Source organism: Mustelus asterias, chromosome 3, assembly GCF_964213995.1.
Source record: "Mustelus asterias chromosome 3, sMusAst1.hap1.1, whole genome shotgun sequence".
Lineage (NCBI taxonomy): Eukaryota > Metazoa > Chordata > Chondrichthyes > Carcharhiniformes > Triakidae > Mustelus > Mustelus asterias.
Window position 1 is genome coordinate 27,282,880 of NC_135803.1, and position 13,016 is coordinate 27,295,895.

Genomic DNA, 13,016 nt, shown 5'->3' on the forward strand with positions numbered 1-13,016 from the left:
AGGCCTGATAGGCTGAATTATCTGTTTCTCTGCTGTCCCATGCCATAACTTTATAACACACTAAATGTAGAATAGAATAGAATTGAATCCCTACAGTGGAAAAGGAGGCCATCCGGCCCATCGAGTCTGCACCGAACTCAATCCCACCCAGGCCTAATTACCGCAACCCCTCATATTTACCCTGCTAATCCCCCTGACACTAGGGGCAATTTATCATGGCCAATCAACCTAACCCGCGCATCTTTGGACTGTGGGAGGAAATTAGAGCACTTGGAGGAAACCCACGCAGAATTCTCATTTACCTAAGATTGCTTTACTCCTTCATTTTACACTCGAAAATCTATTGTTATATTTATTTCTGTTATTCTTACTTTCTGAAGGAGAATATGAGAAGAATCCATTTGCATGATGTTTACCTCACAAGCAGTTCTGACATTCTCATGGAATGAATGAGGAGGCGGTGGCGTGGTGGTGTTGTCAGGGACTGGTAATCCAGAGATCCAGGGTAACAGTCTGGGGACACTGGTTCAAATCCCACCACGGTAGAGGGTGGGATTTGAACAAAAATGGTGGGATAGAATAAAAATCTGGAATTAAAAGTCTAATGATGACTGTGAAATGATTGTCATAAAAAAAAACATCTGGTTCACTGATGTTCTTTCGGGAAGGAACTCTGGCCTACCTGTGACTAGCAAGCCACTCAGTTCAAGGGCAATTAGGGATGGGCAATAAATGCTAGCCCAGCCAGTGACCTCCACATCCCATGAATGGAGATCAAATTTATGTGGGCGGCACAGTGGTTAGCACTGCTACCTCAGAGTGCCAGGGACCTGGACTCAATTCTGGCATGGAGATACCGGCGTTGGACTGGGGTAAACGCAGTAAGAAGTTTAACAACACCAGCTTAAAGTCCAACAGGTTTATTTGGTAGCAAAAGCCACACAAGCTTTCAGGTGAGTCACCTGAAGAGGGGGCTTAAGGCTCCGAAAGCTTGTGTGGCTTTTGCTACCAAATAAACCTGTTGGACTTTAACCTGGTGTTGTTAAACTTCTTACTCAATTCTGGCCTCAGCTAACTGTCCGTATGGAGTTTGCACATTCTCCCCGTGTCTGCGTGGGTTTCCTCCGGGTGGTCCGGTTTCCTCCCACAGTCCAAAGGTGTGCGGGTTAGGTTGATTGGCCATGCTAAATTGCCCCTTAGTGTCAGGCAGATTAACAGGGCAATCATGTGGGGTTACAGGGGATAGGGCCTGGGTAGGATTGTCGGTGCAAGCTCGATGGGCTGAATGGCCCCATGCTGCACTGTAGGGATTCTATGATATTTATCGTATCAGAAACCAGGGAGGGGGTCCTTCATTAAATATATAGATAAGTTTTCAATGATATCATCCGGGCCTGACTGACATAACCAGAGGCCTTTGTGAAGAAGACATTGTGGCTTCACAGACAGTCCAACCAAGCAGGACAAGGAACCAGGAACAGAGAGACCCAAATCGTTAGGTTGTTTTAAAGAAAACCTTTCTGGGGTTCAGGCGGGAGGCTAGATGGAGCAGGAGTGTTTTTACGGTGGCAGATGCAGTATCAAGTTGGTATGAGAATGAATGAATGACTAATTAATTCAGAGCTTTGCTGATTCGTGGCTGATTCAGAATTTAACTAGAAAGTGTGGGCCAATGTGGGAAACTTACACAAAAACGTATATGATAAAATGTCACCCTCTCTCTCTTTCTCTTTTCATGGTTTTCCTCACTCCTTTTTATTTGATAAATGCTCAGAATATTTTTAGAATATGTATTAAATCTAGCAAGGTAATCTGCGCATGTTTAGTTCGTTAGTAACAACTCTTACTGTAAAATCACGCGAACGTTAGAAAAATGTTAAAGTTCTCGAGTAGAGAATTATTGACCCTTTGAAGAAGGCATTTTGGTACAAGGCAGAACATGCACTCAGGTCAGTTATGTGTTTCAGATCTTTACTGAAAGGAGATGTCACTTTGATGGGAGAATGAGGAGAAAGCAGTAAAATCCAGGAATATAATTCTGCAGGAAATTTATCTCAAAGTGGAAGATCTTTGACAAAAACAATCAAAACAATCAAACCAGTTAGGGAGGCGATGATTTAGTGGTATTATCACTAGACTATTAATCCAGAAACTCAGCTAATGTTCCGGGACCTGGGTTCGAATCCCGCCACGGAATTTGAATTCAATAAAAAATATCTGGAGTTAAGAATCTGCTGATGACCATGAAACCATTGCCAATTTTCGGAAAAACCCATTTGGTTCATTAATGTCCTTTAGGGAAGGAAAAGGTAAGGACGTTACCTGGTCTGGTCTACATGTGACTCCAGACCCACAACAATGTGGTTGACTCTCAACTACCCTTGGGCAACTAGGGATGCGCAATAAATGCTGGCCCAACCAGCAATGCCCATATCCCACAAATGAATAACAAAAAAGGTACAAAATAATTTGCACTGAGATTTTAATATTGAATTTTTTCCCCGCTCCCTCCCACTAGAATCAGCTTACAACCCCACGCAAGCAGTACTGTACAGAACTTGTGAGATGGTGAATAATTTTCCTACCATGCAGTTACTGTTATAACTGCTGTGAACAAACTTTACTGTGGGCGTTACACAATGAACCTGCTATTTCAGTTGCATTTATTTTCCTGTACACCCATATTGTTTTGTTAAAATTGCTGGGACAGCTCACCACAGATTTTTGGTTCTACACTGATTTTCGTGTAACCTTAAAATCAACAGCACTGAATTCCAATGCTAATCATCCAGAGGGTGATGCTTAATCTCACATGGCAGCGTGATAGGTAACAGAGACTTGAATCAATTCGCTCGGAAGATATTTTCTGTGGGCGACAAAATATTCCTATGAATAAATATAAGGTGTAAATGTTTCCATCTCCGCTCCTGCCTTTCTTTTTCATTTCTGTTTTGACCCCCTTCGAGCTACTGAAAACCCACTAAATGAATTTGACTTTCAACCTTCAAAAGAATAGAAAAGCAAATTCTGTAAATGTATTCAGTGGCTTACGTCTGAGTCATCGTATACAGGGAAACAATGTTAATTCTCTGCACAGAACAACATAAACCCAGTAAACAAGTTCTTTCAATCTTGTGGGAATTTTGTTGCAACCAAAGTGGGCTTTTGCGTTGCTAAATTTTTTTTTCAGATTTCATTTACATTCTATTTTATCGTCCTTTTTCTCTTATTAAAAGACTGATATGGATTAAAGTATAAGGGATAGTATCTGTGGCCAAACGGGCCACCTAAGATGGTGATTTGCAAGAGCATGCTGGGATAGTTGGACAAGCGCTGAAACAGACAGACTGCAGCCTCAAAAGAAATTGGACAGAGAGAAACAGGCTGCAGCTGCCGGAGCTGGAATACACAGGATATGGGCCATCTCCAGGACAAAGGACACTTTCTGGTCAAACTGGGTTGCTTACCAGACATAGGGGCACCATAACCCCTTATTTGGGAGGGGGGTATGTGACCTATGTGCCTCCAGCACCAACAGGCATGGCCGTTGGGTATACATCCAGAGATTGGTGTGGCAGCACCTGACTGGATTTTATCGATCAGGGTAATCAAGTTCTGATCAATTGATTGGCAATGGCCAAAAAGGGCACGAAAACCAATGAGGTATAAAGGCTGCTGCACAACATAAGAATCTCTTTCTCTCCCAACGAACGAACAACAACAACAGTGACCATCGCCAGCAACGACCAGCACATGGAGAGCCACCACACCCGAGAAGGAAGGAAGACCAGAGCCAGAGTTTCAGACCAGACCAAAGGACCAGACTACGGAGACCAACACGGGGATAAAGGCCAATATCGGCCTGGGTACTTGCCAGTCACGCAAAAGTTAAGTCAAGGCCTAGTGTTGGACTTGAACTTCAGTATTCTGTAAGATAACTTAGTATCGATTGAGTGGGTGATTAATAATTGTGTGGAAATAAATATTATTGTACTAACGAGAAGTCTATTTGCAATTCTTTGTCCACCATATGAGGGTTAAAACAGACTGTGCGGCAGGCACGGCAACATATCTTTAATATATGGGATCAGGGAGATCATGGCAATGTTCAACAAGTTACATATTACATAGAAACAGAGAAACTAGAAGCAGATGTCGGCCTCTCGGCCCTTCATTCTCCGGCATTCATCTTGATCATGGCTGATCATCGAATTCAATATCCTGATCCCCCCTTTCTCCAATATCCCTTGATCCCTTTGGCCCCAAGAGTTATATCTAATTTCTTCTTGAAATCAGAAAACGTTTTGGCCTCAACTACATCCGGTGGTAGTGAATTCCACATGTTCACCACCCTCTGGGTGAAGAAATTTCTCCTCACCTCAGTTCAAAAAAGTTTACCCCTTATCCTCAAACTATGATCACTAGTTCTGGACTGCCCCACCATTATATCACACCATCTCTTAAACCCTGCATTCATTTACGTTGAGTGGAACTATTACTCCGAGATAGACGGTTTAGGGTGCATATGGGTGATAAGACAAACAATAAAGGAAATAGTTCAATGAACTTTTCCAGGGATCCGTTCTAGCCCTAACCCTTTTCAGTCTCTATATCAATGGTTTACCTCCAACCCTGTCTCAGAAGTTCATCTATGCTGACGATATCTGCTGTGCCCCTCAGGCTCAGACATTTTCTAAACTAGAGGCAACACTAAACAATGATGTTACAAAGCTGGCCAACTACTGTAAGAAGTTTAACAACACCAGGTTAAAGTCCAACAGGTTTATTTGGTAGCAAAAGCCACACAAGCTTTCGGAGCTCTAAGCCCCTTCTTCAGTTGAGTGGGAATTCTGTTCACAAACAGAGATTATAAAGACACAGACTCAATTTACATGAATAATGGTTGGAATGCGAATACTTACAACTAATCAAGTCTTTAAAAGACAAAACAATGTGAGTGGAGAGAGCATCAAGATGCTCTCTCCACTCACATTGTTTTGTCTCTTAAAGACTTGATTAGTTGTAAGTATTCGCATTCCAACCATTATTCATGTAAATTGAGTCTGTGTCTTTATAATCTCTGTTTGTGAACAGAATTCCCACTCAACTGAAGAAGGGGCTTAGAGCTCCGAAAGCTTGTGTGGCTTTTGCTACCAAATAAACCTGTTGGACTTTAACCTGGTGTTGTTAAACTTCTTACTGTGTTCACCCCAGTCCAACGCCGGCATCTCCACATCACAACTACTGTAAGACATGGCACTTTCACCCCAGCAAGAGCAAAACTGTCTCAACTATATTCCACTTCCACAATGCCAGCACCAAGAGGGAAATTAACGTCTCCTTGAATGGCAAGAGACTGAATCACAAACAAAATCCTGCTAATCTTGGTGTTTCCCTTGACTGAACACTGATATACAAAAAACATCTCAGCAAGACAGCAGCAAAGATCAAAATGCAAAATAACCTCCTCAACAAGCTTGCTGGCTCTTCATGGGACACAGATGCTCAAATCTGAGGGACCTCAGCTCTTGTCCACTCAATAGCAGTATACTGGGCACCAGTATGGTACAACTCATCCCACATCAGACTTGTAATTACCCAACTCAATACAACAACGTGCATCATCTTGGGTACCCTCCGATCAACTCAACTCTCCTAAATCCCAGTCCTGAGCAACATCCCACCCCCTCACATAAGGAGGCAGATTGCAACAGGAGAGCTCCTGGAGAAGGTCTATATCAACCCAAGCCTGCCGCTACACAAGGAGATTAACAATTGACCTGCTATTCGCTCCCATCTTGCCAGCCTGTGTGGCTAAGACCATCGTGCCCTGGAATAACAGCAGAGACCCCATGGCAGCAAGAATAGAACCAACACACCGCCATTAAAAATCACTTCCTCACCATAGTCCAACAGCCCACCCACCTAGCTTCAACCTGCTCTGCTAACATTGTAAGAAGTCTCACGACACCAGGTTAAAGTCCAACAGGTTTATTTGGTCGCACAAGCCACTAGCTTTCGGAGCGCCGCTCCTTCATCAGGTGATGAAGATCATCCTTCATCACCTGATGAAGGAGCAGCGCTCCAAAAGCTCGTGCAATCAAATAAACCTGTTGGACTTTAACCTGGTGTTGTGAGACTTCTTACTGTGTTTACCCCAGTCCAACGCCGGCATCTCCACATCATGCTAACATTGGCCATTCCCAACTGTTTCCGGACTGGCCAAGGCCTTTGTGCAGCAAATTGACACAAGTGGGATCTTGTAGGGAACCCGGCCTGCAGCTGTGGTGCTCCCCAATCAATGGCTCACATTTTTAAAGACTGCCCCCTGACAGAGCTCAGCGAAGGACTCAGAGAGCTCCATCTAGCCGTTGCAGAAGGTTTGCCTTGCTTGCTGATTGCTGCACGCGCTAAAAAAATATGTTCCAACTACGAACTGAACTTGCTGACGCTGGGTTAGATTTTTAATTTGCCACCCAGACGTATGCTGGGGTTGAAGCTTGGCTGCCTGTTATTGTCTGACTTTGATCCTACAATGGGTGGGCACTCTGCGTATACAGGTTGGTGCCCTGGCAGTAGGTTGGACATTTAGTCCACTACTGTCTGCCTGGGTAATCCGCTCCACATATTTACCACCTTACAGTATGAAGTAGTTTCCGTGACCAGAGTTTGTGATCCAGTCATTTATTATCTACCACAAACCTTAGATTTCTTTAAAAATTGATGAAGTTTTGCCTGCTCCCTCTTTTCTGCAGTGTATTGTCTCCCCTTTCAACTCAGATAGGGTCCATATTGTGAAGACCCACCCAATGCCAGTGCACAATCAGCCCATATCTCAGAGACTCAGAACAGGCTATGTTGGATCTAGTAATGGATAGTGTGGTTTAATAAATGACCTCAGAGTAAAAGATCCCCTAGGAAGTAGTGATCATAACATGATAAAATTTAATATTCAGTTTGAGAGTAAGAAACTTGAGTCAGAAACAACAGTATTTAACTTAAATAAAGGGAATTAAGATGAAATGAGGATAGAGTTAGCTGGAGTGGAGTGGGTGGATAGATTAGCAGGAAAGGCAATAAGTGAGCTGTGGCAGGTATTTAAGGAGTTAATTCACGACTCTCATATATCCCAGTAAAGAGGTAAGTTTCTAAGAGAGGGACAAGCCAACCATGGCTAACCAAGGAAGTTAAGGAGAGTATTAAGTTGAAAGACAAAACATATAAGGAGGCAAAAGTCAGTGATAGCCCCAAAGACATGGGATAAACTCAGAATCCAGCAAAAGTGGACGAAAGAGACGATAAAGAGAGAGAAAATAAACCATAAGGTCAAACTAGGAATGTAAAAACTGACACTAGGAGCTTCTTTAAATATACCAAAAGAAAGAGAGAAGTCAAAGTGAACATAGGCTCCATAGAAATGAATCTGGGGAGATAGTAATGGGGAACAAGGAAATGGCAGAGGAATTGAACAGATATTTTGCAACAGTCTTTACGGTGGAAGATACTTCACATCCCATTAATACTAAAGAATACGGGGAAAGAATTAAGTACCATCGCCATCACTAGAGAAGTATTAGACAAATTAATGGGGCTAAAGACAGATAAGTCCTCTGGCCCTGAAAGCTTACATCCCCTAGGATCCTAAATTAAATAGCTACAGAAATAGTGGATGCATTGGTTTTAAGTTTCCAAAAATCCTAGGATTCTGGAGAAGTCCCAACGGATTAGAAAACTGCCAATGTGACACCCCTATTCCAAAAGGGAGGGAGGCAAAAAGTAAGTAGCTATAGCCGATTAGCCTAACAGCTATTGTTGGAAAATGTTGGAATCAATTATTAAGGAAGTAATAGCAATACATTTGGAAAATCATAATCGAATCAAGCAGAGTCATCACGGCTTCATGAAAGGGAAACCATGTCTGACTAATTTATTGGAATTTTTCAAGGAATTCTCACCCAGAGTAAATAGAGGGAAACCAGTAGATGAGTTGTATTTGGACTTCCAGAAGGCATTCAACAAGGTATCTCACAAAAGGTTAAGTCATAAGATAGCAGCCCATGGTGTTGGAGGTAGTGTATTGGTATGGATGGAGAATTGGCTAATGGGCAGGCAACAGCGTTCTTTTTCAGGTTGGCAACCTGTAACCAGTGGGGTTCCACAGAGATCATTGCAGGGTCTGCAACTGTTTACAATATATATTAATGACTTGGAGGAAGGAAGCAAATGTACTGTAGCCAAATTTGCAAATGACACAAAAATAAGCAGAAAAGCAAGTTGCAAGAGAGATACAAACTGTTTACAAAGAAATATTGATAGGTTAAGTACGTGGGCAAAAAGTTGGCAAATGAAGTAAAATGTGGGAAAATGTGAAGTTGTTGATTTTGGAAGGGGGAACAAAAGAACAGAATATTATTTCAATAGAGAAAAACTGCAGAAAGTTGAAATCCAAAGGACTTGGGGGCACTTGTGCATGAAACACAGAAAGCTAGGACACAGATGCAGCAAGTAATCAGGAAGGCTAATGGAATGTTGGCCCTTATTTCAAGGGGGTTGGAGTATAAGAGTAGGAAAGTCTTGCTACAACTATACAAGGTACTGGTGAGGTTACTGGAAGGGGTACTGTGAACAGTATTGGTCCCCTTATTTAAGGAAAGATAATATTTCATTGGAGGTGGCTCACGAGGATGATCCCCAGTGTGGAGGGATTGTCTTATGAGGAAAGGTTAAACATATTTGGATTCTACTATTGGAATTTAGGAGAATGAGGGGCGATCTCGTTGAAACATATAGGATTCTTAATCGGCTTGACAGGGTAAATGCTGAGAGGATGTTTACCCTCATGGGAGAGCCTAGGACCAGAGGGCATCGTCTCAGAATAAAGGGATGTCAATTTAAGACTGATATGAGGAGGAATCTCTTCTCTCACAGCGTTGAGTTTTTGGAACTCTTTGCCACAGAGAGCTGTGGGGGGCAGAGTCCTTGGGCAGGGCCTTACCTGCCGTTCACGCCACGCTCCCACTGCAGTGAAGTCGGAGAATTTGGCAGCCAGCCAAATCACCGTTCACTCCAGTGGGATGAGAAAATCCCACTGGCGTGAATGGTGGTGCAATTCCGGCCAGAGTGCATATTTAAGGCTGAGTTATATGAAGATTTTTGATCAGTAATGGAATCAAGAGTTATGGGGAAAGGGCAGGAAAGTGGACATAAGGAATGTCGGATCAGTTACGATCCTATTCAAAGGCAGACTGGGCTCGAGGGGCTGAATGGCCTACTCCTGTTCCGATTTCTTCCAGTCTTATAAGAACAAAGCCCATGATTTTCTGTCTTTTGATTTAATTAATGGAAAATTATTGGTGTAAAACCTTAGCGTAAATCCCTCAACCCTTGAGTCACCCTTGAGTCAACCTCCTCTCCAAAATCGGGAGCTCCCTAATGAAGTACAAAAATCTACTGCTTAGGTTATTAATTCTTATGTTTATCCATTAACCACACTTAGGCCACAAGATCAGCCTCTGTTTTGACAGTGATGCCAGTGAATGGAGGCTCCACCCAGGGAGAAAATGGTTGCTTGGTGCTTCCGGCTACTTTTGACGGAGGATATGTGTCTCCCCATGATGTGTAGGGCATGCCACTTGGACACCAGAAATATTGGGAGTGGTCAGATTGTGATGTTAATCAACCATTCCAGCTCGTTTGATGAACAAGTTTGAAACTTGGGCCATACAAGTCCAAGGTCTGTATCATCCATTCACAGCTGAAAATGCTTTCAACGTGATGAGGAAACCCCAGAGTTATTTAAAGGGCCAATCATCTAACTAGCAGGTGAGGTGCTTTTATCTCTGGATTGGGAAGTTTGTGGTGATGCTGTGGATTGCTTTTGGTAATGTTGTGTGAGTTGGCACACCCATACTGGAAGGCAGATGATTGGGGCACCTTGTCCAAAGCAAGTCTGCAAAAGATACTTCCTTCATTCAGACCGATAGCCTCACACCGATGTGAGCACAGAACTCTGAGTGTCCATCAAGGTCACCTTCCCTTTAAAGTTCAATGCAACTGATTCCTTCCCAGGTAGGAGATGGTAACATAGCTAACATCTTGCAATACACCATCCATCACCACAGAAGGGAGGTGGTCCTGGATACCCTGGATGCCAAGAGAAATTATTTCATCTGTTTCTCTCTAAACAGCTACATGGCTGCCAGGATAACAGGATTTTCAATGGTGCAGGAAGCTATTGATTGCATGCTTAGCATGTCATTAGCTATTCTCCAGGCTCACTCAGCTTAACCACTTGGCCGGTCGAGATTATCCCCAGTGGTAATCGCAGATGGTCTCCACCAGCGGAGACCAGACGTGATGGGCTTACCGGGGGCATCAGAGGCTATTCAAGCCCTCCAGGTGGTCGGGGTCAAGGCTGGGCAATGCCCATGGAGCAGTGCTAGCCTGGCAAAGCCCACCGGGCAACCTGTCACTGTGCCAAGGGCAGTACCAAGGGGGGTGGGGCCTGAGTGGGGGCAAAGTCTGTGGGGTTGGAAGGGGAGCTCCGCAGAGTTAGGAGGGAGGGAGGGAACACTGCAAGGGTGGGAAGAAAGGTGAGAACCTTGCTGGGAGAGAGGGAAAGGAATTCTGCCAAGGGGCGATTGGGGTGGGAGGGAGGGAAGGGAACTCTGCCGGGGAGTGACTGGTGTGGGAGGGAGGGAAGGAACAGCCAATCCCACCCCCCAAAAAACTGGGAGCAGAAAATCCCCCCCATTTTCAATACTACGTTATCATTATCTCATGTCCCCACTTTAAATCCTTGAATTGAAAGATTCAGGAGGTCTGCAGGTTTTATAACCCTTCAATATCTCTTTCATACTACTGTCAGAGGAATAGTAGGCTTTGTGGCTGCTGGTTCTTCCCATTGGTTTGGAGGTTGTTCTGGCACCTGACCAGTTCCTCAGTATCATTGTACACTGGGGATAGAGAGTTTAGAGATGAGGAAGAGACTCATCCCGTTTTTCCTGACTGTACCCTTTGCAGTGCCATCCAGGTACAAGCAAGGTTGGTCCTCGTCCTTTCTAATGATGGTACCTTCTCTCTCGAGGTCTTTAATCCAGACCTTGTCACCTTTCTCTAATTGGGGAAGTGTTTGATGTGGTGTTGTAGGTGGAAGCTTGTTGCTGCTTGCTTTCTTCATGTATTGGTAATCCTTGGTTACCTCCCCTGGTGTGAGTTTTTTTCAACAACACCAGGTTAAAGTCCAACAGGTTTATTTGGTAGCAAAAGCCACACAAGCTTTCGGAGCTCCAAGCCCCTTCCACTCACCTGAAGAAGGGGCTTGGAGCTCCGAAAGCTTGCGTGGCTTTTGCTACCAAATAAACCTGTTGGACTTTAACCTGGTGTTGTTAAACTTCTTACTGTGTTTACCCCAGTCCAACGCCGGCATCTCCACATCGTGAGTTTTTTTGACAGGATTGGAAGGTGTGTGCAGACTTTCTGCACATTAGGGCTGAAACTCTACCTTCTCGCTCGCCCCTGAATCAGCGCTGATGAGGTTCCCAGAATGGAAATCTCCTTTGGCCTTGGGCGGGATTTTACGATCTCGCCCGAGCGCGGCCATTAAATCCCGCCCATGAGTTCAGATGGGGACAGATCGCATTGCAAAGGGATGGACCTGTATATTCTGTGCTGTATATCCGATGTAATATGTAATGTAATATGAGCACTGCTATGAGGAAGTTCTTATTCTTCTTTAGGAGGGCTTTCAACCTCCCCATTTGACTGTGGGTATCTCGGGGTGCTGGTGCAGTGATGGAAGCCAGATGTGGCTGCCAAGTGGACAAAGCTTTGCTCCACACTATTGACTTGGTCACTCTGTCAGTTGGTTTGAGTGTTGCTTTCTCTTTCCTGGATTGCACAGGCAGATCATTCCTCACCTTCTGGGCTTTTCTGTGCTGGGCCGGACAGGTGCCATCTTCCACTGTGACCTCCATCCAAGCCGCCAGGATCAGATGGGAGGGCCTCTGCTATCATTCCGGGAAGCAGGGCACTGTGGCACAGTGGTTAACACTGCTGCCTCACAGCGCCAGGGACCCAGCTTCAATTCTGGCCTTGGGTGACTATCTGTGTGGGGGTACTCCAGTTTCCTTCCACAGTCCAAAGATGTGCAGGTTAGGTGGATTCGCCATGCTAAATTTCCCCTTGATGTTAGGGGGATTAGCAGGGTAAATATGTGGGGTTATGGGGATAGGTTCTGGGTGGGATTTAGGTCAGTGCAGGCTCGATGGGTCAAGTGGCCTCCTTCTGCAGTGTAGGGATTCTCTGGTTCCCTGCTTTTCCTGGATGGCCCATAAGAGGATCTTCAGGAGGGCTTCACTGAAACATTAGGCCAAACGTTGTCTGGTCTGGGACATCCTGGATGATTAACCTGGAGATCCTGGCCTGTAGTGAATGAGCGACTGGCCAACTGCCCTTTAAAAACAGGACCTTCGACCCCACGACGTAACGCGGAGATGGAGACTTCCCGTCCGTCCCCAGCACGCGATTTGGCATAGGTAACATGGTGAAAGGTGCAAGACCTCACGGGGTCAGCTGTCCCATCCCACAGCGGGAATCACTCCCACCTCTGCACTCATCATCGAACATTGACTCCAGAACAGAAGATTCTGGCTAATGAATCCAGCACCATCTGTCAGAAGCCACTGCATCGGTTCTGCCGAGAGTTGTTGGCCATTTACACAGTGAATCAATGATTTAACAATTAATTTTAAACCAATCCACAGCTACTGCTATAATTCTGGATCATACCTTTAGTTCCAACACGATAAAATCCAAATGGTGCCAATTTATTTTGCTTCACATTAGCAAACTGCTCTGAATTGAATCCAACCTTCACTTGTTTTTTAAATAATAGTAATTAAATTAAATTAATTAAATAATTAGTGATAATAATAACAGACATTCAATTTCCAACTAAAATTAGTTGCTTGCCTCATCATCGCTACCGAGTTCGAAGAAGAGTCAGCAACAGTTTG